The 27,619-nt window shown below is 37.8% G+C and overlaps 1 pseudogene; it reads right to left on the reverse strand.

Annotated features, from left to right (window-relative positions):
* LOC149211202 (putative disease resistance protein At1g59780) overlaps positions 1–22,348 on the reverse strand; it is a 38,909-nt pseudogene extending 16,561 nt beyond the window's left edge.
* Between the last annotated feature and the right edge of the window lie 5,271 nt (positions 22,349–27,619).

A 27,619-nucleotide genomic window follows, 5' to 3' on the forward strand; every position in this document is an offset into this window, starting at 1 on the left:
GCGAACTACGACTCACTCCGTCAGCATATCCCACACATGTCTCCAAAAGGTTCGACATCTGCAATAATTGTAAAAAGGTGGATTACTCGACCAGAATGATCACTTTAGCGAAAAAAAATACAACAAAAGCACATTGGTTACTATTTAAGCATAGAAACGCTTAAGGTACAACCCATTGCGAGGTTGCGCCAGTGGAATTCCGTCATAATCCACTAACTCATAGGCTCCTTTTGCTAACACTCGTTTCACAATATAGGGGCCCATCCATAAAGAATTAAATTTACTTGCTCCCAATTTATCGGATTCTTGGTCGTAAAGCAAGACCAAGTCACCTTCTGAGAAGACACGGGGTTTGACATTTTTGTCGAACTGTGCCTTGACTCGTTTCTTGTGGGCTTCGTTAGCCAAAGCGGCATCACGACGGGTTTCATCCAATTGGATTAATTCCAAGAAACGAGCCTCTTCTTCTGAAGTTCAGGGGAGGAGATCGATTGCGAGTTTAAGAGACGAGATTTCGCACTGGAATGGTAAGACTGCTTCCAGGCCATATACCAGTTGGAAAGGTGTGAACCCGGTCGCATTCCTTGCCGATGTTCGGTAAGCCCACAAGGCTGAGTACAGGATTAGGTGCCACCTTCTTTTGTGAACTCTGATCATCCTTTGCAACATACGCTTCAGGACCTTGTTGATCGCTTCAACTTGTCCGTTGGCTTGCAGATAATACGGGGTAGAGCTGTCGTGAGATAGCCCTAGCTTGGCAGCTAATTCAACCATCATGTGATTGCGAAAATGCGATCCATGATCCATAACTATAGCCTGTGGTACGTCGAATCTGGCGACTACATGATTGAAAAAGAAAAGGGCAGTTGTTTCACCAGTGTTATCTAATGTAGGCATCGCCTCGACCCATTTGGTAAAATAGTCAACGGCGACTATAATATACCCATGCCCCCCGGTCGAGGTGGGGTTACATGTCATGAAATCGATGCCCCATTTGGCGAAAGGCCCAACAACTACTATTGGCTGTAAAGGTGCGGGTGGTCTTCTGTTTTTGCTATCAAAAATTTGACAAGCATGGCAACTTCTAACTGCAGTTATGCAATCTTTGAACATGGTTGGCCAGAAGTATCCTGCTTGTAAAAATTTTTGTGCTGTAGCATATCCAGATTGATGTCCCCCACATGCATCTGAATGACACTCATTCAGGGCTTTTTCGGCCTCCTCATGGGTGAGGCACCTTCTCAGAACTGTATCGATACCACGACGGTAAAGCGTATCACCGACGATCATGTAGTCTTTTGCTTGGTATCGTATACGTTTTTGTTCTGAGTGAGAGGTGTTAGGCCTGAACCTTTGGGTTTGGAGATAAATTATTATATCTCCATACCACTCATTGCTTGTAGATATTAGGAACAAATTCTCGTCCACTATTGATTCTTCGGATGTTTCATCGTTGGATGACGATGGGAGATCGCACAATAATTCTGCGAAAACTAGAGCTTTCTTTGATTTGGATTTTACAAATTCCAGATCAAACTCTTGAAGGATCGCTATCCATTTTGAATATTTGCCCCCCAGCAACTGTCGCGACAATATATAAGTCATGGGGTTGCAATCTGACAGAATGGTAGTTTTCCGAAAGAGGACATAATGTCGAAACCTTTGTATCGCTTGAACAGCTGCAAGCGCTAGTTTTTCAACATAAGAGTATTTTATTTATGTATCATTTAAGTTTCTACTTAAATAATATATAGGGTGTTCAATTCCGTCGACTTCTTGAACTAAAAGCATTGCGATGGTTGTATCCGCTGCAGCCAGATACAGGTTAAAATCTCTTTGATAATCGGGGGCGTACATTAATGATGCTTTTATTAAGGAATCCTTTAAAGCATCAAAGGAAGCTTGCGCAACCTGATCCCAAACAAAGGGCACTTCCTTTTTCAAAAGACGTGTATAACCTTTAGCAAGTTCTGCGTAATTTGGAATGAACCTCCTCAGAAAGTTTGCTTTCCCTTGGAGTTTCTGAATCTGAAGCAAATTCGAAGGTGGAGGCAAATTGATGATTGCCTGGACCTTGCAAGGGTCGAGACGAATCCCATCCTCAGAGACTACAAAGCCAAGTAAACGACCAGAAGTGACGCAAAATACACATTTGTGCGGATTGAGTCTTATCTTGTAGTGTCGGCAACGTAGAAATATCGCTCTTAAATGCTGCGGATGATCAGTCCGCTTTCGCGAATGAGCCGGAAGGTTGTCGAGGTATGGTTGAATGATGTTCTTGATGTCATGGAAGGCATAATTCATTGCCCTCTGAAACGTCGCCCCTGCGTTCTTTAAACCAAAGTGTAATTTTCGATATGCGAATGTGCCCCACAGACAAATGAATGCAGTCTTTGACTAGTCCTGTGGGCGGATATTTATTTGATTATACCCGGAAAATCCATCCATGAATGAAAAGATTTCACATCCGGCGCATTCATCAATTATCTGGTCGATGAAGGGTGTAGGGTAGTTGTCTTTTGGACAAGCTTGGTTTACATCCCTATAATCGACACACACTCTAATTGTCCCTTGTTTCTTCATAACAGGGACAATATTCAATACCCAATCGGTTAGAGGAACCGGGTAGGTGAAACCAGCATGGAGAAGTTTTTCAACTTCTGCCTTAATGGCAGCGGCTTTCTTGGGGTGCACTTTCCTGAGCCGTTGTCTTACCGGTTTGACATCTGGATACATTTTAATTTCGTGTTCAACGATACTCGAGTCAATACCTGGCATTTCATCATATGACCAAGCAAAGACATCTCTGAACTCGTGAAAAAGAGTGTTATATATTTCCAGTTCTGAAGGTGAACAACCTTTGCTGACATAAATATTCTCTACAACATTTGTTTTAGTCGAGATATTTATGGCTATAGTCTCTTCAATATTGGATAAGTTTCACTCGGAATCCACCGTATTTACAGTATTTGATAGGAATTCAAAAAATGAAGGGTGATAAAGGTCATCTTGAATATCTTCTTCATAATCTAGAAGAAGGGAACGATGGTGGCAATCATTCCATGGTACCCCCTCAATCAACATTGATTGTAGGATTCCTTCGTCGGTTCCATGCACTCTCGACCAAGGATCTGAAGGGGTACCATATTCTCTAGACCTATCTACCCAAACGCTTGATGAGCGTTGATTCGGGTTTGCCTCCCATGCTAGAAACATTGATTTCTACAATATTTCTTTTGGGCTTGGGGGCAAAACCATTGCATGATCCATGTTGATATCGTCTTCTGAGATCTTCGTGGAACATATCATATTGCAGGTACCTATCGACGCTACTTTCGCAAAATCAATTGGAGGTGGAAGAGCGAAATTTCCCATTAGTATAGTATCTTTCAGTAGGCCTACTCCGATATTCTGAAGCGAATGTGGGCTTCCATGGATCATGGGAATGCTTCCTGTAACTTGTGAACCATTGGGGAGGAAGTTTTGTTGGTCGACGATCGTAATCCCCCCTTGAAAGGGGAATGCGATCTTTCTAAAATAGTTCAACACAACAGCTGCCATGGCATATATCCACGGTCTTCCTAGCAGGATGTTGTAATCAAGATTCCCATCGATGACTTCAACATCTATTTCTACTGTTTTTCCCCCTAGTTCAACCTTCAAGTTATTTAGGATACCATATGGGGTATATGTCCTTCCGTCGAATGCTTTTAATGTCGTCGAAGATCGCAACAAGGTTGGAGATCCTAAAGTTTTTTAGCAACTCATCGACATAATACATGTAGATGCCCCCTCATCAATAATTGTTCTGTGAACAGTTTTGTTGAGGGCTTTCACTTGAATAAGGAAAGCTAGTTGAGCTGGTAACTGAGGATCGTATCCTTTGTGGTCGAAGGATACAAGATTGGAATCCTTGGGATCAACCCCACCAATGGCTGATAACAAAGCCTGCCTTTGGGATGGACAATTTTGTAGTACTTCAAGAGTCGACATAGCGGATGGCGATTGGGCCAAATCTTCCACTATGTTATAATGTTGCGCCGCTCTGGCGCGAGGATTAAATGTCGACTTGTGTACTACTCCCTTTGGCGGTTTTATTGTTAATTCAGGAATGATGGGTGGTACAACTTCTGTTGAAGTTGTTGTCGAACTACTTGGTTGATCTTTACCTTTGTCGTTCGACAGTTGTGGATTCCCGTAATCTTTGTTCCTTGTCGAAATCAAAGCATCATTTTGTTGCTTGGAAATCGACAACATTAGCACTTGTGACGGGGAAGCATTTCCACTATCAACCAGATTCGTGCCTGGATTTGGAAACGGATCAGTTAACACAGCTGAGGTTTTCAAACTTTTAAAGAATTTCTTAAGCTCAGCTCTGTATGGACAATCGGTTGTCCAATGATCCTCATCGCATATAAAACATGGACTTTTTGGTTTCCTATTTCCAGGAGGGTTTGAAGAAGTTTTTTCAGGAGATGATTCATCCTGTTTCTTCTTCTTCCCTTTGCTTTGTTTCTTCTTGCTTCCTGGTTGTTTGGTTTCTTTGCCCTTATCTGCTGATATGGCATTTACTTCCGAAGCAAGAATTTCGTCTTTTGCATTTTGATATGAAATCTTACGGGATTTCTTGGAGGTAGCCTTTGTCGATTTCGCGTTTGTCGTGCCAATCACACCATCGCCGGCATGAGAGTCATTGTTTGATTTAGGAGGAGGAGGAATTGAGAATTCCGGTCTAGGGGCGTCAGGTATTTTGTCGTAGAGCGTGCCAGACTGAGTATAGACCAAGTCTAGATATTGCGCACGAGCGATAACTTGCTCTTCCGTTACGACTCCCCCTTTCACCACATCTTCCGTTATGGCAGGAAGTAACGACTTGATAAACCATTCAGCTAATAGCTGATTGGGAACGTACGTTTTTACCATCCTACGACGACGTCGCCACTCATGTATATGATCAGATATGTGAGTGGCCGTTGTATGTTTGAAGTTGGTTAAGATTTCCGTTCAGGTTTCATACCTTATCGGTAATTGAAAATGGGTTAAGAAAGTCGTGGCTAAGGTGCTGAAATTGTCGAACGAAGCTCTAGGTAATTCAATATACCATTTTTCTGCTGGACCCATTAACGTCCTCTGAAAAAGGCGAAGCCTTATCGAATCATCGTTTAGGGTGTTTGATGAACACCACAGATGAAATGTCATCACGTGATTCGATGGGTCTTCACCTGGATTTCCATTAAATTTAGGAATGTCTGATGGAAGTTTGTGAGGAATCGCTGGCCACCAAGGGGCGTAAGCAATTGGATCGTTTGTTAACCGGTGTAAATTGGGAAACTCTAAAGTTGCCATGAATGGTAACTGTTGATTCAGGTTAGGTGAAGCATACCGAGGATACGATGGAATCGCCTGAGTAGTCATCCTTTGCATACCAGCATAATGTAGTTGATGCTGGTATGACTGATATGGTTGGTGGACATGACCGCCGTAAAGTGGTTGATTTTGACCGTTTTGAATGTACGGTTGTCCACTGTTCGCAAAGATCTGTTGCTCAGAACCTTGGTATACTTGTTGGAATTGTGGTTGTTGGTATTGCACCAGCCACGATTGTGAAGCCATGCTCTGTTGTGCTATACTAACTGCCGGACCAAGATGTGGGGTAATTGTACCCGTTTGGACCTGTGTCGCCCCACCGGTTGGTGATTGTGGTTGAGTCACAAGGTCAAGGGGTTGTTGCATTACAACCTGAGAAATCTAAGGTTGACATACAACAGGCATCGTTTGAACTTGTGACACTGTTACAATAGCTGGTGTTGTCGGGATGTTCGACATAGGTACACATTGTTGCATAGAATACACAACTCTTGGTTGTTGGGGTAGCATAGGTGCCCAACCGCTTGTCGTAACTCCAGTATAACCTGAATACTGTTGAGAACTCCCATATGGATATCCTCCTGGAGGGGGTGATGAAAGGGCATACTGCCCCCATACGGTGGTAATCGGGAGCTCAAGGGAATTGTTTGCCCTTGGGGACTGGATGGCCCAAATTGACCTCCAAATGGATCGATTTGTCGAGTCTCAACATAAGAGTTTCTAGATATTATTCCAGAGGAACAAACTGGAATGGACCACACTGTCGAAATAGTCCCTGGATGGAGTCCTTCTAGCGGTTGTGAGCTAGTCGGGACAGATGGTACGCCGGCAAACATTATTGGAGTGACGGCAGGGAGTTCTGCTGTCGCTGTGTCATTCGACACAGTCCTAGATGTTGACGGTTGTTCAGACATTTTGAGTCTATCCAATAGATTGCCTAGCGATTCTACAGGAACTTCCACTGGTGGTAGACTAACTTCTGATGTCGAAGGAAATAGAGTGACCCCGACTCCAAAATGTGTTGGAGTACTTGCTTGCGGATCTTCTATAATTTCCTTTATCGCAATCAAACCAGGTGGAAGGGGAAGACCGTCAGGTCCGTAAAATATTTTTGGTGCTGAAGAAGGGGTTGAATCGACAGCGCCAGATGTTTGAGGAGCAAGACTCTTTGAACCGGTTGCAGATGGAACTGGTTCAGTAACACAAGTGTTTGCTCTCAGACTGGGATCAGTATCATTGTCCCTCTGTGGCTGTTGAACTTATTCTATAGAGGCAGGGGTTCCAGAAATGTTTGGAGTAACCGGAATCTCGGATGTTGTTGGAACACTTGTTCTAACTTTGATAGGAGATTTCAAACCGGTTAAATGAGTTCACTTTGTCCGTATTGTTTTCGATTCCGGAGACAAAGACGGTTGACTCGTAAGCCTCCGTGATCGACCGGGTTTAAATTGACTTTCTTCCACGATTGCGGATTACTCGATCAACCAAAATACAAAAGGGGAAAGTGTGTTTCCGAATTGAATGAAGTTTTAGACGCTTTAGACACAACTTGCTTTTTCAATTTTAAAGAGTCGAGAAAAAGCTAAAGATGACTCTAGTCTCCTTCGATGTTTTAACGAGCCCGAAGTGACAAATGCTCGGATGGACTTTTTCCGTTATAGAGTCTGAAAAAGGCCAAAAGGAACTGTTCTGGAGTTCTAGGTAGAGGGTGTGCCAAACTTTTCGCAAAACCGCAGAATACTTTTTAGGGTACGGGCGGTCAATCTTCCTGAATGCTGTGTTCAGTGCATTGCGATCAGTAGGGCGGCCGACATGGCTTCCTATGGATAAAGGTTATATTCCTATAGGGGTCTCCCAATATATACGCGACGGTACGTGGGAGCACAATCCGTACTGGCACTTATCGTCTCTCAGGAGGAATCACCCAACCATCAGTGAGGTGACCAGTGACCAAGTTTTACGATGCCGGAACACGTCTCTAGCCTAGACCTCTATGTTGTGCGTTATGTTACAAAGCGTTGTTAAGTTCATTCAATTTATTTTAGGTTGATCTTTCTTAGAAGTTTGCCTTTTTGGATCACCACGAGATGTATGATACATTTCCTAAATGCAGTCTAAAGATGATAAGCAAGCTTTTATATCTTTTCAACAATGAAAATCCTAGCTACAAAGGGAAAAGAAAGACACCATCTTTTCTCAAAGAGCATAGAGCACACAGTAATGCACTTTTCCCTAAATCAACATACAAACTGTCAAAATGCAAATGCACATATGCATGTATTTGTTTTCACTTTCTTAATATTGATGCCTAAAAAGAAAGTTGTTGTACAAATTTGAATTCGATTTCAAGCGAAAAACACAAACAAGTTCCTTTTTTGAAATCAAAAAGACGATTACGACACTTTATGATTTACTTTTTTCGACACTTGAAATGCATAAATTCAAACCAAACGATAAAAGTAAAAGCGTAATCAACTGTGAACAGCAAACAAACTCACTCCTAAGATCAAAACGACACCTACGACAGGTCTAGATCTAAGGGCGACAGTATGATTAGTTTACTTTTGTAATGGGAAACTGCAAATGATGTAACAAATACACAAAGAACAAATACAATTTCTTTATACAACTGAGGTGGAATTGAGGCAAAGAAAAGGGGTTTCAGATAGGTACACTGACTGATAACAGGCTGCAAAAAACAGAGATGAAACTGAGCAAAAGGAAGCAGGGAACCACAGCTGCACAAGGCAAAGACTGATCAGCGCACCCTCAACACAGAGAAACTGAATTTCAGCGCAGGTAGCCTTCACGGGACCTGCGTTGAAATGCAGAACCTCTTCACAGAGTCTGCGTTGAAGCATAAACGAGAGTTGTTTCTGGGTTCTGGGTCACGGTTTGCAGTTTAATCTACGGTTTTTGGCCGGATAAAATCTATCAATTAGGTAAAATTAGGAGGATGATTTATAGGAGGACTAAGATCTATCACAAAGGGTTGTTAGAGCACTTGTGGATCAGTTGTTCAGATCATAAACAGGCCCAATGAGTGGACTAGAGTAGCTGATCTCTACTTTGCATTTGTAGATGGCAAATGCAGTTCGATTCGGCACTCTTGAGTTTATGAAATGAATAGCAATAGAAACACAAGTAAACCAACAAGTTACGTTCCCCAGTGGAGTCGCCAATTTATTGTTGGGAAAAGTATCCAATTCGGAATGCCCCTATCCCACTCTAAGAGGTGATAGTGCCTTAGCAACAAACAAGGAAAGCTATCTGAGTATTCTTCTTTATGGGATGCAAATAGAGAAAGAAGGATGTAACTAACCGGTGTCTTCCGCTAGTTTGTCGATCCAACCACTCTCTCTTTCGTTCACTTCCCGCTGCCTGCTCTTTCACTGGTCCAGCTTCACCCAGTTCCTGCAAGATCACAAGAGAAGAAAACTACACAAAAGATATAGATTCACATTCATAACTAGTTTAGGATCAGATATAAACTAAATATGCATATATAACAAAACATCATTGAAATACAAGCATATAGGAGAAACTCAAGTAGCTTTATTGATATGATAACAAGGTTCAAGAGGAGATACAACCAAATGAGTCCCGATCCAGCATCTACCTCCCAGCAAAAGAATCCCTTCCTCTCCTCCAACAAAGAATAAATCACCCAATGTACTAATCTCAATCTCAAACCAACAACAATTCTCTCCAAAGTACAAAATTCCAGCCCCTTGAACCTCTGGGTGAGAGATCCATATATAGATGTAAGCAGAGAGGATGAGTCAGCTTATGTTTTGACTTGTGGCTTCTCTCTGTCAGTTCTTGCTTCCACTTGGAGGTTGAAAACCTCGTACTCATCACTTGGTCGAATTCATTGAGGCAAGTGTCATTGAGGAAGATTCTGGAAGCTTCCAGGGTCTTTCCACCTCGTTGAATGAACTTGCCATTTGTCATTTCCCGCTCAGCGCACCCTGGTAGTGCTTCTACCTGCGTTGCAGTGCAACTAGCCAGTGTAACCTCTGCATTTCAACGCAGGCAGCTATTGGAGCCATTGAATTGATCCTGATTTGACCATTTCTGAGTGGTTTTTGGTGGAGAACTTCTGGGAGAAGCTATCTTTTGTTGACCTTGTTCCTTTAGGGGTAGGAACAACTCTTTTAGGGACTTTGGATCCCTTGGATTATGGACATTTCATGCTCAATGATGTAAGGCACAAAAATGTCTATAACAGGGAGTGACAAGGGAGAGCTAGAGAGAGTGTGTGCATGTTTGGGGTGGGCTAGAGAGACAAAGAAGGAGAGACAGAGGGAGATATAGATATATATGGAAGGGGGGGAGAGGGAAGAATATTTCTTGCACTATATGCATTTATTTCAATGTAGATGGTGATTTTTAATCCTATTTTATTGCTTGCATTAGATGCATTCATTTAGGTGTGGATGTTGATTTCTCATTATATTTGATTGCTTGCACTAGATGCATTGATTTCAATGTAGATGTTGATTTCTAATCCTATTTGATTTCTTGCACTAGATGCATTGATTTTAGTGTATAAGTTTTCAAATTCTATTTGATTTCTTGCAATAGATACATTGATTTCAGTGTAGATGTTGATTTCTAATAATATTTGATTTCTTGGACTAGATGCTTTTATTTTAGTGTAGATGGTGATTTTTAATCATATTTGATTGCTTGCACTGAAGGAGATAAACTGAAGGAGAGGGGAGAGGAGGAATGAAGAGAGAGAGAGGGAGATGAAGGATGAGAGAGAGGGAGGGAGAGAGAAGAGGAGAGAGGGAGAGAGAGGGAGAGATGAAGGATGAGAGAGAGGGAAGGAGAGAGAAGAGGAGAGAGGGAGGGAAAAAGAGATGGAGTTGAAAGGGGAGAGAGAGAGCGAAGAAGAAAGACATGGAAAGAGAAAAGTGGAGAGAGAGAGAGGGAGTGAAAAGGGAGAGATGAAGAGAAAGTGTGTATGTTTGGCGGTGAGATAGAGGGACATAGAAGGAGATATGAAGGGAGATATAGATATAGATGGAGGAGAGAGAGAGAGAGAGAATAATATTTCCTGCACTAGATGCATTGATTTCAATGTAGATGGTGATTTCTAATCCTATTTTATTGCTTGCACTGGATGCTTCGATTTCAGTTTAGATGTTGATTTCTAATGATATTTGATTGATTGAACTAGATGAATTCATTTCAATGTAGTGATTTCTAATCCTATTTGATTGCTTGCACTAACTGCATTGATTTTAGTGTAGATGTTTTCTAATTCTATTTAATTGCTTGGACTAGATGCATTGATTTCAGTGTAGAAGTTGATTTCTAATTATATTTGATTGCTTGCACTAGATGCATTGATTTTAGTGTTGATGTTGATTTCTAATCCTATTTCATTGCTTGCATTATAGGCATTTATTTTAGTGTAGATGTTGTTTTCTAATCCTTTTTTATTTCTTGCAATGTATGCATTTATTTCAGTGTATATGTTCATTTCTAATCCTATCTGATGGCTTGTGTTATATGCATTGATTTCAGTGTAGATGTTGATTTCTTATTTGATCTAATTGGATGTATGATAGTAGATTAATTTTTAAGTGATTGGATTAACAATGTGCATTGATTTCAGTGTACGAACAAAAAAGGTATTGATAATAAGTATTGATTTTTGTGTTTTAGTAATTCAACCTATTAATATTGGAGAGTAAGAGAGAATGTATGGTGTTTACTACAATAATTCAAGTTACAGATTTGAATGATTTACGATTTCAACTCTTCTTTTCATACAATCAATATGAAAATATGGTAAAACTAACAAGGGTGACAATAAGAATAGTAGAAGAAAATAGTTTGAGATTAATCACAATTAAGACTATTAGTATTAACTACATTCTTATTATTCACATTTTATGTCATTCAACATTATTACACTTTCACTTTGTATTCAAATTTTTTATTTCATTATTAAAATTATTAAAAATATCTATCATCTCAACAAATTGAGGTAACTGAGAAAATTAAAATTAAAACTACTCTTCAAGATATATTTAGTAATACCTAGAGGGCCACTATTAAGAATTAATTAGATTTCAAAAGTTGTGATACCTAAAATTAAATGAAATAGATGTGCAGTATCAATCTTCCTACAAACTATTGACAAAATTGTCTCCTTCCTTCATCACCAACTAATTACCAATACAAAATTACATACACATATAGAAATATAACACAATGCATTCACAAACATTATACCATCCAAATCCAAACACATAAACACACAAACCACTCAAAGCATCCAAACACAAACCATTCAAGGCAAGCAATATAGACTAAATTAAAGAAGAGAATGATATGGTCATGTCAAGCAAAGAAAACATAGTGTAAATTTCAAAGTATGAAGTTTATCTCAAACATATACATAATAATGATAATCTAAAAATGTGACCGTGTTTCCTTCAACTAGAAGTAACCTACATCAATCAAACTCTGGATCTATCATGCACCAAGAGGGATCAAATTCCTTTAGGTACAAACTTTTCATCAAATTCTACATTCCAAAAAGAAGGTTTGTACATCGAGGTATTTAATCCTTCTTAACGCATGATATATATGGAGTTCGATGTATCTAGGATGGTAGTTTATTAAGGTACGATAGACCATATTGGTCTTAGTGAATCATCATTATCATCATCATCAATAAAATATTTCAATCATATAAATTAATCACTTGAAAAATACATTTATTTAATAAATAATTATAATAACTTTATTATGAATTAATGTTACTATATTATGAATTAGTTGGCCAATAGTTACATCATCACATATATTTCTCCACCCAAAACACAAATGCTCACGTCAAATCAAGGTCAATGCTCGACCGGATCGATGTATTCAAATTTCCACGTGTCTTCAGGAATAAAAGAATCAAGCCTTACATAAGTGACTTATCAGAGAAATCAACCACCATTGAAATGATTGGTACCTATGAACGTTACCAGTCTACAAACACTGAAATGACTACTACCTGTTAGCCCCTAAGGTGCAGTGCTGCTATTTTTAGCGGAAATGACCCCTATTTTAGCTCTGACAGCCACGTCTCCTCTTGCTCCGCTTTAGCCATAAGCCGTACTTCAAAATATTACTCTCACATCTATAATTGCATCAGGTCCTGATCCAAATGGATCCAAATATGCTCTCTAAGTCTTCAAAAGCTAGTAAAATCATGCCAAAGATCAAAAAAATCGCATGAGAAGAGCGCTTAGAATGACTAAGAAACACTATCGGGAGGCCAAAAACACATAAAAACAATGAAAAACAAAGTATCAAAGGCATAAACAAGTGAAGGCACAATCCCGTCAGATCTAGCCAATCAACGGTCCAGATCTGATCAGAAAATCGCAATCAGCAACCACAATAGAGCGCTTACAATGGCCTAGGGATATCGCGATATGCAATTACGACTAATCGCATCGCGATATCGCAATCGGAGAAACATTATGGAGCGGGGCCTATACCCATACATGCATGTGATGTGATTAGTCGGACCTGATGGCTATATAAACATTATTGCATAGATTTTGAGATCCGCCGAAAGGCATTTTTTAATGCATTTTCACATATTTCATTATTTAACGAAATACAAAGGAGGAAGGCCGAAGCGACTTGTGATAACAATGAGGATGGACCCAATAGAGGAATAGGCTGTATTTAAGGACTTTTGAAGTCCGGAATGAACATAGTTTTGGTGGAGTTTCACAGTGTTTCAGCGTTTCTCTGTCTAAAACAGAAAACTATCATTTTCGATATTCAAAAGGATTTCAAAGGCCCAAAGACCCATTCCCTTACAGTACAGAGGCCAGGAGATAGAGGCAAGGAGACAAATGGCCAGAAGGGGAAAAATCCACATCATGATGCAGCCGAACGAATAGAAGTGATCATGGAGCATCGCTGGCACAAGCGAGCTACCTGACAGCACGACAAAATTACCAGAATTTGGTTACTGGGTTGTTAGAAAAAGAGACCTCTGGCTCATGTCTGTCTAATCACAACATCAAGTAGTTAGAAGCCAAAGGGGATAGATTAAGACACCTCGAGCCTCAAAGAGCTTGAAAGCATTGTAAAAAGCCTATAAATGGCTGAAAGTTAGAAGAATGAGCAGTTCAAATTTTGGAGACTGTGGAGACTCTTCTCCTCTGAGCGTCTCCTCTTCATTCTAGTAATACAAGATTCTTTTTCTGTTATATTTTCAATCACCATATTTCCCTCTGTTCTATGCTTGCACTTTAATGGGTTATTCATGTTTTCTTCTATGTCGAATGCCAGATAACTATCATCTTATCTCTGTGTTGATAAATTAGATTTGTAAGCTTCATTTACTTTTTGTAGCTAGCCATTCATATGTGTTTATGTATGTATCTGCTTGTACAGTCAGGATTCTCCATCTATTCATTGAATCTATAAACTATTGAGCATTAGTGGTTGAAAGCATTGTCAAGTTGAGGGTGCTCATGCATGTTTTGAGTGAAAATAGAGTTGAAACAGTCATCTGACTTGATCCAAACCCCAATCCATTCCAATAGTTTAGAGAACGATATTGAAGATTTATATTTTTCCAGGCATCTCCGAGCTACAACCTAAGAGGGCTTCCTGGAGTGCTAACAGTACCTATGAATGATACCAGTCTGACTGGTAGTTATGAACGATACCAGTTTGAATAGTAAGTATGAACTTTAGGTGAGCCATAGTTTCTAAATCGAAAACATATGAGATGAAACTGAGATGTAAATTTCTAATGCTATGTGTTTTTATAATAGTTAAATTATAAAATTTAAATGTGTATTAAGTTGTTTAAATTTTAACGAAGAGTTGACGATTTCACAAAATAGAATATATTTGGCTAAATCAAGAGTTGCATAATATTAGTGAGAACATTAAATAAATGATTTATTTTCTATTCAACATTGCAAGTAATTATCTCAATCAAAATTCAATATAGTGAAAAAAACAACTTATGATTTACTTTACAAGCTTATTGCAAGTCAAATTCTTCAAATTCTACATTCCAAAAAAAGGTTTGCACCTCAAGGGTTTAATTCCTCTCAACGCATGATAGATCAAGAATCTAGACTAGTACTTTCTTAAAGTTTGATAAACCATATCAATCTTAGTGAATCATCTTCATCATCGATAAAGTATTTTAATCTCAACGCATGATAGATCAAGAATCTAGACTAGTACTTTCTTAAAGTTTGATAAACCATATCAATCTTAGTGAATCATCTTCATCATCGATAAAGTATTTTAATCATATATATTAATCACCTAAATAATACATTTATTTAATAAATAATTATAATAATTTTATTATGAATTAATATAATTATATTATTAAAAATAGTGTTAATTAAAATTAAATGAAATCACCCAATCATTGATATCAACCATTTTTATTTGATTAAAAAATATTAATCCAAAAAGCTTCTAAATATATATTTAAGTACATGCTCCAAAGGATTTCTAATAGATCTAAAGGGACCTTTTGTAACCTTTTCTTTCTATACTAGTGGAAACGAGCTAACTCTTGTGGGTCCAATCTCAAAGTAGCCAAATGTTTCACTTGTGAAAACATCTCAGCTGACTCAAACAAGTCATCGAAATCAACATCCTCATGGTTGAACTATATTATATTACTGAAGCAGTGAAGTTCTATGCAACCTTATTGGGGTCAAACTGTCTGCCACGAATGTTGGTAAGCTTTAAATATGTAATGTGATCGATTTCAAGAGTAGCATGCTTGAAATCATGTAATGCATAAATACCGCATTGTATGGGAAAGGAAGGCCAAAGTGAATTTTTAGATCTTTTAGGGTCTTGGTTATCCCATTCCCTACAGTTTGGTAAGAAATTTCTCTGGAAAGCAGTTTATCTGGTACATACCATGGGAGAACATGGGGAGGTGCTATACTTCCGATGACTCGGACATAAGTAAACAGTTCTTCCCCAAACCACCTACCTATTTGTAAAATATCAATCTTGGCCTCATCAGATTACCTTGGGGACCTCTTGTCAAAAACAACTTGGTGGATGGGTAGCATAATTCCTTGGTCGATTTTGCATAAATGGGTTTGAAAATTGGATTCCCACAGGATTTTGTGATATATATGAATGGGGGTAGGATCTTGAATAGTCCATTTCCACCCCATAGTTGGGAAACTGGTAGTGAAACGGATTGCATCCATAATGTAGGCACTCATAAAAAATGGTGGGACTTTTCTAGAGGTGACATATCGGTGTTGTCTATATTCCAAAAATTTTAAGGCAAGGTTGTTAGGCAAGATAGTGCCCCAATCCATCATAAAATAATTTACTACTACATCAATTATGGGAACCCACGCAACAGAGAATTCAGTGGTATCGGCATAGTCAAACAATCTACACATCATATCTACAATATAAGAGTAGGGAGCATCAAGAGATGATATAGAATACATACTCGATTTCTCATATTTGTGCTTGTTTGAATTGGACCTCCATTGCTTAATTGGGTGTGATGGTTCCTCATTCTCGGCTACGAAATGCTCGACGAAGGCTTTATCATACACCTTCTTTGGGTCTAGTATATGATACATGCTTTTCAAGTCTTCCGCTGTGAAGGATCCAATAATCGTTTTCCTTGAGGTCTAGAATGCTTGGTCGGCAATGTTAATATTTTCTATTATCCATTTTACCATATCGGTGTATTGTAAAATCTTAGGTCGAGCAACAATTCTGCGAAGGAAAGAACTTGTAGCTTCAAAGTGGGAGGCTTAAGAAGAGGTAGTGGCATCTATTGTTGCTTTACTTTGAATTATCCTTGGACCCTCGCTCTCGAACAACTCGTACATGGTTTCCCATGAGGAAGTACCACTGTCGATAGTGCATGCTGTGTCTGAGAATAATGGGGAAATTTCTGTTACATCAGAAGTAGAGGATTGTGTAGCTTTGTTGGGTTTCTTTCCTTTCTTCGACTTAGTCATCTTGTTACACAATTATTTCTCAGGTGAAACCTAAAAATTGAGAATACAAAGGAATGAAGAGAAATAGGAGTTAAACATGGAAGCATAAAAACACACAAGGCTTTGAAATGAAGGAAAGGGAATTTTAAATGCAAATCAATCTAAACAAGCCATCGAATCTCCTTGGGATTTGAAATCATAAATACTGTTAGAATCCTTTAATAACTGAAATCATGGCTTCGCTTAGTTATTTATTATTCATTAATATAGCGCATCATTAAACCTTTTCAAATGGTAAATAAAACTTATCTTCGAGTACCCCACCGATATGCAATAGCGATATCACTGTATCGGTTTATTAAGTATAAGAGATGTGTGATTATGATAATCTCATTATTGCAATATCGCAATCGAGGCTTATGACATGCATGTCATAACTCTAGGAAAATGTGACACTTTGCGGAGGTTTCTAAAATGGCTTTTGCATGTAACCCCCAACTTCTAAAATAGATCCCTAAAATCTAGGGATGATTTTTCTTTTTTTCTTTTTTCATTTTCGGGAAAAGGTTGCCCATGCATGCAAGGAAATATTTCATAGTCATGGAGGGAACCGGTCAACCTGTGAGCACATGTAACAGAAAACAAGCCTTGGGATGACTTTTGCATAGTTTTTGGGCTGAGTGGCTCTCACTACCCCTCAAGCTCTACATAATTTATGGATAGAAGCCAAGGTTTGCAGTTAGAATTGCACAAATTCTGAGAGAAAGCCCAGTGATGGGTTTCTCTGTGCAATTTTCTTGGGGAAGGCATCCTGCATACTCTGCGCAATTTTGGAGAGCTGTTCTGGCTATCAGTATGCACTGTGCAATTTTGGAGAGAAAGGTTGACTACCCTCAAGTTCTGCACAATTCTCCAAGTTATCACAAGAACAAGTTGAAGACTAAGTCAAGGGAGGCCAACTTGCAGTTGAAAGGTAAACAAGTTAGCAAACACAAGATGATAAGCCGAAGAAACTCAACTGAAAGCATAAGTACTTGGGCAATGAAAGACATGCTACCAAGGATGGTTGGTAGGGAGGCTCCAAAATGAGGCAGAGGAAAATTTTGGGAGGATGGTTGTAGCTACTACAACAGGTTCTCAGGGTGCCATTAGGTCCAAATAGAAGAGGAGGACAAGAAGAAAACAATGCTCACCACATAATGGGGTTCATATGCATACCATGTCATGTCTTGTGGCCTAAAGAATGTGCCTGCTATGTTCTCCTAAATTTTCATTGCCTCCTTCAGAGACTACATCACCGGTTCTTGGAGGTATACATGGACGATAGGACAGTTTACAACCTGTCGAAGAAGCATGCCAACTTACTTAGAGTAATTTTTGATTGGTGTAGATAGCTACAAATCTCCCTAAACCTAAAGAAGTGTATCTTTGCAGTTCCATTTGGTATGTTGATGCACCACATCGATTGCAAAGACGGTGTTTGTGTGGACCCTCCAAAGGTTGCGGAAATTTTAAATATGGAACCGTTGGCTAATATGAAGTAGTTGCGATCCAAAATTATGCATCCATAACTACCCTCATGGAGAAGCTACTCAAGAATACATAAACATTTAATTGGGCGAAGACTTGTCAAGCGGCATTGAACACCCTAAAGGAAAACTTGGTAAGTTCTCCCATCTTAGTATACCTAGACTGGAACAAAAAATTCCAGGCACATATCAATACATCAAGAATTGTGCTAGGGGTAGTGTTGGTGCAACCAGGGGAAGGGAACTTGTATCATTCAATATTCTTTGCAAGTAGGAAGTTGTCAACTGTAGAAAAGAACTATACCACGACCAAGAGAGAAGAACTAGCCATGGTATACTCCTTGCAAAAGTTTCAGCACTATTTACTTGGAGCCCTGTTCAAATTCTTTACAGATAGCTCGGCATTAAAATACTTGGTCAACAAGCCAGTCTTAGAGGGAAGAATTTGCAAGTGGCTACTGTTTTTCCAAGAGTTTGCATTCGAGGTTATCATTAAACCAGGCCAATTGAATGTGGGACCAGATCACCTCTCTAGACTAGAATCAAGGGAAAGTGGGGGCTCCCTAGATGATCAACTATCAGATGTTGATTTATTCCGCATAGAAGCAATACCTGACTACTTGGAAGAAATTGCAGCTTTTCTATCCACAGGGCAATGTCTGGAGGGACATACAACAACACAAAAGTGACACATGGTGGTGTGAGAAGTTGACTATCAGCTGATCGAAGGACATATTTATAAGTTGGGCCTCGATCAAGTCTTGTGATGATCTCTCCTCCAACATGAAAGGCAAGATGTACTATGGGAGTGCCACTCTGGAGTTGCGGGAGGGCATGTCGAGGGAAAAGCAATGGCGAGGAAGGTCTTGCAAGCAGGGTAATGGTGGCCTACACTCTATAAGGATACCAAATAATATGTGAAAGGCTATGATGTGTGTTTGGTCAATTTAGTGTCCTAAATTGCTCTACATAAATTATCAATCCGTGTATCATAAACTGATGAAGTGTAGTGCACTATATGTGCTAGATGGCCCTTCTTACTTCAGTGTTTTTGAATTTTAAGTTGTTTTGGGGTTTTTAATCCTTTAATCCCTAATGATGTAAAATGTATTTAACAAAAACCTTAAATCTACTTCTTCTAAAGAAATGAAATGAGGACTAAGAGTGCTTAAAGTCAGATTTGGAAGTAAAGTTTAGTCAAGAAAAGGAAAATAGAGTTCCTGTTTCTGCTCTTATTATTGTTTCCAAAACATGAACTAAAGGAACTTAAGAGTGAAGTTGCAACTACTATCTAATCAGTTTAATGAAATATTAAAAGTGAAATTGCAGCTATCTATGATGAAAACAAAACTAAAATGAAATATTGAAAATGAGATTACAACTACTATTTAGTCTATTCCAGAATCAAAACTTAATGAAAAACTGAAAATAAAATTGCAACAAAACTAAATGAAAAACTAAGATTGAAAATGAAATTGCAACTAGTCTACTATAAAAACTTAAATGAAGTGATTTATCACTCTGCTACACAATTTTGGGAGAAAAACCTCCTTGTGATAACATTTTGAGGAATTCCATACTTCATTTTTCTAAGAGAAAATAAATACAAAAATGCAGAAAAAGACTCATTACATAAGTGAAAAGTTCCACCACTTAGTTTAAGATGAACCATCAACTAGAAGGGCTTTTAGAAACATTCGCCTACAACATGAGTCACTAAACTAATAATATAATGACATTGATCTGTTTAATTAAAAATCTAAAGACTAATGAAAAACAAATGAAATAAATTACTCTACACTACTGAACTCAACTTTAAGCTATTGATAAGAAACTGAAAAGAAATTAAACCAAAAGACTATTCTGTACTGAAATAAGTTGTTCTGCGTTAGTAAGAAAATAGTAAAAACTGTATTATGAACAAGGTTAGCAAATGGTTATAAACATCATGGAAAAATACAATGAATTTACACCTCAATTATAAAAGACAAAACAAAATAAAATGTAACCTTAACCAGTGCAGGGGCTCTCTGCAACTTCTCAGGTTATATGCACTTAATCAACACTCCAACAAACACTTTTAAGTATCCTTGAAACACATAGTATTTATATTGAAAACAGAGAATGAGTTCTCAAAACTACAGAGCAGTAATCTGAACATAACACATGAGTAAATCCAAACTGGTTTTGCATTCTTCACACAGGTATTTATAGAGAAATTATACAATTGCTTTATGGAGAAAAATGAGCTATAGCGAAACATGTAGGCAGACAGGCCCACAGAATTCTCTTCCTTAGTGGCTAGAGACATAAATCTAAGGTAATGGCTGTTAGATTTAGTTTGCACAAGTGGCTGATGAAGTCCATGGCCTTAGGAACCTGCTTCGAATCCCATCACTGAGAAACGTGTACAAAACAGAGTCCTGTTTGCCTTAGGTTTCTATGTTTGACTTCCCTTTGACAAGAGTCTTCCTTGTCTATCTGGGCCAGGTGAATAGGACATGATGATGCCCTAATGTTTTCCAAGCTACCCATGTAGTCATTTCCCCTCTTGACACTTAGAACCTACAAAAGCATGGAGGTAGTTGCGGAATAGCCAATTAGCTGCAGAATGCGGCTGCGTTCTGTAGCTAAAAGACAAAAACTTATTCAAATAGCAAACATAAAAGTATAACATGCAAATCACTAAAATGTTCTCCTTGAGGCAATGTATAATGGTTATTGATGATGAGGATGCATTTTTCAAAGAAGAATGGATGAGAAAAGTTGCTAAGGAAAAGGCAGTTTTAGAGCTCAACATACCCCCACTGCAAGACTATTGCATGTCCCCATGCAATCAAAATTGTGAACTTCCTCTTCCTACTACATTTGTTGTGAGACTTCAGCCAAAACATCCAACCTTTTCTTGCTTTTCTTTGCACTAACTGCCATCCTTGGCTTCCTCATGAGAAATCTGTACTTGAGGTTAATAAGTGCCCTGTTTAGCTTCTTATTCTTCCTTTTTAGTTTTATGTTCTTCTTGTTCCATAAACCCAAGTGAAGCATAGTGTTATCATGGATAATATTATCCAACTTGTTCTGTTCTTTTAAGGCTTCATTTTCACTTTTGATGTGCCTATTTAGAACTTCTAGCTCATAGATCTCCTGTTTAAGGGAGCTAGTTAAAGTTTCTTGTGAGGTGGTAGGCTGCTTTGGATTAACTAAAATCCCTGGGTCTACTGATGTACTCTTTTTCTCCAATGACTCTATGTAGTCATAAATTTGTTGTTGGATTGGATCAATACCAGGAGAGGCACTTCTCGGGTTGCTCTCAAAGTTTTATGGAGGAGAGTTCTGTGGGTTTTTCTCATATGGAATATTGTCAGGGGACTGAGTTAGAGTTTCTCCCTCTAAATATATAAACTGGGTCTCTTTTGATTTCATTTTCTTCAGTTTTCCCCGGAGTCTAGAACTCCTCAAGTTTTGGGAGCCTATGATCTCTTCCTCTGTAACCTATTTCCTTTTTCCTTTCTCCTTATCTTTCTTAATTTGTTCCCTAATTTTGATTAGTCTCTCAGAAATCAGTTGTTCATCCTCGTTAGGTGATGAAGGTTCAGGAATATCCTTCTGGATTTCTTCAGCCTTTTCTTTCATTTTTCTCCTCTGATTAGTCTGCTTTCTGATCTCTATTAATTTCTCAGAGATTGGCTCTTCTTCATTGTTTTTCTGTGTTGAATTTTTAGGGGTGTTTTGAATGGTGAGATTGGTCTTCCTTCTCCTACTTCTTTTTACAGGACTTCCCTTAGGAAATTCTAGAGCATATTGGAAGACGTTCCTTACCAAAAAGTCCTCCCATGTGTCCCATACACTTCTCAAATGAAATTCAACTAAAATATTCACTAGTCCATGGTGATATAGAGTGGTTTCTATTGACTCAACTTTCTTCTGAACATTAGTTGCCATTCTTCTCAGACCATTCAACAGGAAAAATGGTAGATTGAGGGTTCCATCTTCTATAAAATTCATTAACAATCGTATATGATATACATACATAGAACCAAACCTCCCTTCGCATGCAATAAAATTTTGCAAAATTAACAACATGCCGCTCCATTTGTTTCTAACTCGAGAGATTGGAATCCCTTTTCTAAAAACTGAAGTGTCCATACCTGGAGTTTTAAGAATGACCTTCCAGGATTCATCATGAGACTCTTTGTTTTTAAACCACCTTTCTCCTAGCCTTGGGAGTTCTGTTTCTTTAGCTATAAAGGACTCGGTAACTGCAAATTTTATATCACCTATTTCCATGTCCATTCCATCAAATGACCTAGCAAAGGATTTGGTGATTTCCTTATGGTAACCATTGAATTTTTCCATAAAACTCAACCAACCAACCTTCTGTAACATTCCTTTCAGCTGCGGATAACCCTCCATGTACTTCACCCCTATGGGTTCATTTCTAACAATGAGCCCCATTACCTCTGTTCTTGGCTACTTTTCAAAATTCCCTTCACTGTCTAAGAAATGGAGTGACTGCATAAAGAGGATTGTGTATACAAAAATGGGGCAACTGGGTGGATAAAAATAGAACGATTATGGATATGGAAACGGAATGACAATATATATGGAAGCAGGATGACTATGAACAAAATGATTGTATATACACAATATATGGAAATGGAGTAGCTATACACGTAAATTGTGTGGAAAATAGAATGACTGTATGCATAAAGTATATGAAAACAGAGTGACTGTATGCACAAAAAGGTTGCGGAAGTATGAGAGAAAAACTTGGTGTAATAAATGAACAATCAGGGTTTTGAAGAGTTGTATATAGATAGGTCATGTCGTTAATCTAACCGTTAACAGGTATGGCTGTAGAAGTCTAGTTAATTATGAGTCATGGAGTTTAAAATGGAGATTAGTTATGAAGGCATCATTGAACCGTTTGGCATTGAAGATGGAACGTGTGGTGGAGTCATCGTGGCAGTCAAATCACATAATTATTAATCAAGGGGACATGTGATCATACAAGTTATACAAACTTATGTTTTTGTATTGCTTTTTGAAATAAGCTTTTGTTTTTACCTTTAGAACCTTACCGTCCACTTGAAAATATCTTGATGTTTGCTTCCACAAGTGCTTTAACTGTGATTGGTCTTCAAAGTTATTTTATCTTCAATTACCTGCATATGAAATTTTATTATTAATTGGCTTCTTTGTTCTTGGACTGATAATCAAATTTTTGCTGCAAAATCATATTGGCTGCAGAACAGGATCAGCTATGGAATGGGAACAACTGCAGAACGTGGAAATAGTTGCAGAATGTAAAACAGAGAATAAAATATGGCTTATGAATGAATGGAATGGAAATAACCGTGTGAGTGAAAATATGATAATATGATAAATGGAGATGAAAGAAAAGCTGGAGAAAAAATTTATTGGTGGAATATGGCAATGGAGTGAAGTGAAACTTGCAAAAGTAAAACAAAGTGAAATGAGATAAGACAATGAATTTTGTAGAATGCATAACGAGTCACCATTTTTTTCAGAAAAGAAATGGAAAATATAGGGTGTCAGAGTCTTCTGATTTTCACCTTGTATTTTCTGTATAAGCATGCCAATCAGTGATTGGCTTTCAACCTTATAAAATTTATTTATTTTCTAGATAGGAAAAACAAAGACTAATTTGGTGGAGAAGAAGTATTCTTCTTCACCAACTTCATTTCAAAATTGTTCTGAAAGATCTTGATGAACTCCTCCTTTGAGATTGGTTTTTGATAAATTTTCAATCTATGACCATTCACAAGGAGAGGAGTTTGACTTTCATCTACTGTTCTGATCCTTACTACTCTATTAATAAAAACATTTTCAATCTCATATGGCCAAAGCCAATGAGTTTGAAACTTCCCTTGAAAATCTTTAAACTTTGAATCAAACAACAGTGCCCAATCTCCCTCTTGAAACCTCTTGTCCTTGATGTATTTGTCATGCCACTTAGCCCTTTGTTGTTGGATTAGACCATTCCTTTGAACAACTTCTTGTTTGATTTCATCAAGTTCATTTAATTTCTCAAGTCTATGTCTTTGAGCTTCTGATAAATCCATTCCCAACTGAACTGCCATCTTGAAAGTTTTTACTTGGAACTCTATAGGGAATAGGACTTGCTTACCGTAAACAAGTTCATAGGGTGTATGTCCAGTTGTGTTCCTCCATGTAGTTCTATATGCCCATAAGGCTTCAGGAAGCCTTTCTGCCCAATCTCTTCTATGTAGATGCACAGTCTTGGTGAGGATTCCTTCAATCACTTTATTTGTAGACTCCACTTGACCATTTTCTTGTGGATGATATGGAGTAGATTTCCTATGGTTGATCTTGTACTCCTTCATAAGCCTTTCCATCATGTTGGATGTGAATTGAGATCCCCGATCTATCACAATTTCTCTTGGAACACCAAAGCGAGTAAAGATATCCTCAAAAAGAAACCTAACTAGAGATTTTTCATTAGCAAAAAGTAATGCTTTGGCCTCTACCCATTTGGTGACATAATCAGTGCATACCAATATATATTGTTTTTGCTTCGACTGAGGATTAATAGGTCCAATAAAGTCTAAAACCTATTTTTCAAAGGGTTTGATAAGTACCGAAGTTTGTAATGGCATCTCATTTGGAGTAGGTTTCCCTACCCTTTGGCAGCTACTGCACCTCCTCACATATTCTTTAGCATATTTGAAGATGGATGGCCAATAATATCCTAAAGAAAGGATTTTATAGGTTGTCCTCTTATCAGCAAAGTGTCCACCACACGGCTCATCATGACATGCTTTGAGAATATCAGGCATTTCATCTTCCCTAACACACCTTTTGATCTTAAGATCTGGCCCTATTTTATACAATTCGTTAGTGATCCATGAATATCTTGAACTTTCTTGAATAATCTTTCTTTTCTCTCTAGGAAATAAATGTGAAGGTAACTTCCCTATAACCAAGTAATTAGCAACATCTGAAAATCATGGAGTTTGAGTAGTTACTACAAAGGGATATTCATCAGGAAACTTATATTCAATTGGAGAGTCTTCTTTGATATTCTGAATCCTGGACAACAAATTAACAACGGTGTTTTGTTTTCTAGGTCTATCTAGCACAGTAATATTGAATTCTTGCAAAAGTAAAAGCCATCTTCTAACTCTACCATTAGTAATAGGTTTATTCATCAAATATCTAATTGCAGAGTGATCTGTATGAACAAAGGTTTCATAGCCCATTATATAGTGTCTGAACTTGTTAATTGCATGAACAACAGCTAAGAATTCTTTTTTAGTCACAATATAATTCAACTCAGTGGGAGTCAAATTCTTACTTGTATAGTAAATGGCATAAGGTATCAAATCGTTTTGTCCCAATACAGCTCCCAGAGTTGTATCTGAAGCATCTATAGAAATATGGAAACGAAGTTTCCAATTTGGTCCTCTTAAAATAGGTGCTTCAAATATTTTTGTTTTCAAGGTTTCAAATGCTAGTTAGAAATCAGGATTCCACTTGAATTCACAATCTTTTGTAAGCAATTTGAAGAGTGGATGCTATTTTAGTGATGTTTTCTATAAATCTTTTACAGTATCCTATAAATCCTAGAAAACTTCTAACATCCCTTTGGCAACTTGGAATGGATAACTTAGAGATGACTTCAACTTTAGATTTGTCAACTTTAATCCCATCTCCTGAAATGTGATGTCCTAAAACAATATCTTTTGTAAACATCATAAAGCATTTTGCATGGCTTAGTGAAAGGTTTGTTTCTTTACATCTTTTAAGGAATTTTTCCAATTTTTCCAAATCTTCTTCAAATGTGTTACTATAGACTGTAAAATCATCTATATGCACCTCTACACGATTATGTATTAGATCAGAAAAAATTCCTAGTACTTCTCTTTGGAATGTTGCAGGTGAATTACATAACCTAAAAGGAGGTACTCGGTAGGCAAGATTTTCCCATGGACAAGTAAATGTGGTTTTATCTTGATCCTCAAGTGCTACCTGAATTTGATTATAACCACTAAAACCATCCAAGAATGAGAAATACTTTTTACCTGCTAATGTATCTAATACCTGATCTATAAAGGGCAAAGGAAAGTGATATTTCAAGGTTGCTTTATTCAATTCTCGGTAATCAATGCACACCCTCCATTTATCATTCTTTTTAGTCACAATTACCAAAGGAGAAACATATTGGCTATCTGAAATTAGGTAAGTGAAGTTTACATTGAGTAATTTTTGGAGCTCATCTTTCACAATTTCCCTAAGATTTGGATTCATTCTTCTCTGAGGTTGTCTGATTGGTATACTGTTTTCTTCAATATAGATATGATGAATACAAGTCTTAGGATCAATACCTTTTATGTCGATGTACTCCCATGCAAATGCAGCAGAATGTTTTTGTAATGTTTTGGTTAGCTCTTCTTGTTGTAGTTTCTAAATGTTTTTGTTTATGTTCAATGTCCTACTTGGAAAAATTTCAATTGTAGAGCTACCAAACTCTTCCATAGAATAAAGAGACATCTACCTAGATGACAACTATTCAACATTAGATTTTTCTTGGAATTGTGCATGATCATATTCTGAAGATGTTTCAAAATTTTCCAATGTGTTCAAAATTTGACTATCTTCACTAATTTCTGACATAGTAAAGAGAGGTTGAATATCATCTTCATCATCAATCCATTCCTTGTTATCTATTTCTGTGATTGCTTTTGCTGGAGGATACAAAGTAAATTTATTTGTTGAATTACCATCAGAAATATACATGTCACCGGATCTACAACTAATAAAAGCATCAGTTGTGGCCAGTGAAGGTCTTCCTAATTTGAGTGAGTGTCCTCCTAGATTATTCTTGGGAGTTAAAATCATGAAATCAACAGGATATTCCCAAGAATATAAGGATACTGAAATGTCTTCTAGCACACCATCTAGTTTGATTACTGATCTATCTGCAAGTTGTAGCAAGGTAGGTGTGTAAAGAAGATTAGGAAGTTTAAGTTGTTCCATAGTTTGTCTATTATAATGTTTATTGCTTCCCCTAATTCAATCAATGCGTTTGGAATTTCAATTCCATTTATATGTGTTTTGACAATTGGACTTCCTGGATCCACATATTTCTGCATGGCAATCTTTCCCATCATGATGTCTGCTATCTTTCCTACCAGGTGAATTCTTTTTGTTTCTCTTAGTTTCCTTCCTGGTCTTTTAATGCTCAACTCCTTTATTGTCTTGGCTAGAATTGGAATTTCTCTAATGGCTTGTAACAAAGGAATTTTGATACATACATTCTTCAATTCATCTAGAAAGTCATAATTGGGCAACAAGATCTATTTCTCTACCCCTCTATCAATTTGTAATCTCTTAGGAAAAGGAGGTGTAGAAGTAGATATTGGTTGCTCAATGGTAGGAGTTGTGTTTCATTGATTCTTTTTGTTTTGTTTTTCAATGTTTTGGTTTTGGAGGGATGTTCCCTCAAAACTTTTATTGACTTTTATAGTCTTCCTCAGAGATATCTTGTTCTTGAATGACTATAGAAGGTTTTTCCTTTTCTAATATCCTACCAGATCTAAGTTGAACATCATTAATTAAGATCTAGAGGAGTAATCATGTAAGTTGGAAATGGTTGTCCTTCTACCATGTAAGCATTCTGAGGGTTTTTATTATTGGGGTTTGGCAATGGTTGGGCAGGTAGCTGATTTGGATTTTGTTGAA

The sequence above is a fragment of the Pinus tabuliformis genome, chromosome 1_2 (genome assembly GCF_031772625.1).
Source record: "Pinus tabuliformis cultivar Carrire ecotype Pingquan chromosome 1_2, CPIR1, whole genome shotgun sequence".
Lineage (NCBI taxonomy): Eukaryota > Viridiplantae > Streptophyta > Pinopsida > Pinales > Pinaceae > Pinus > Pinus tabuliformis.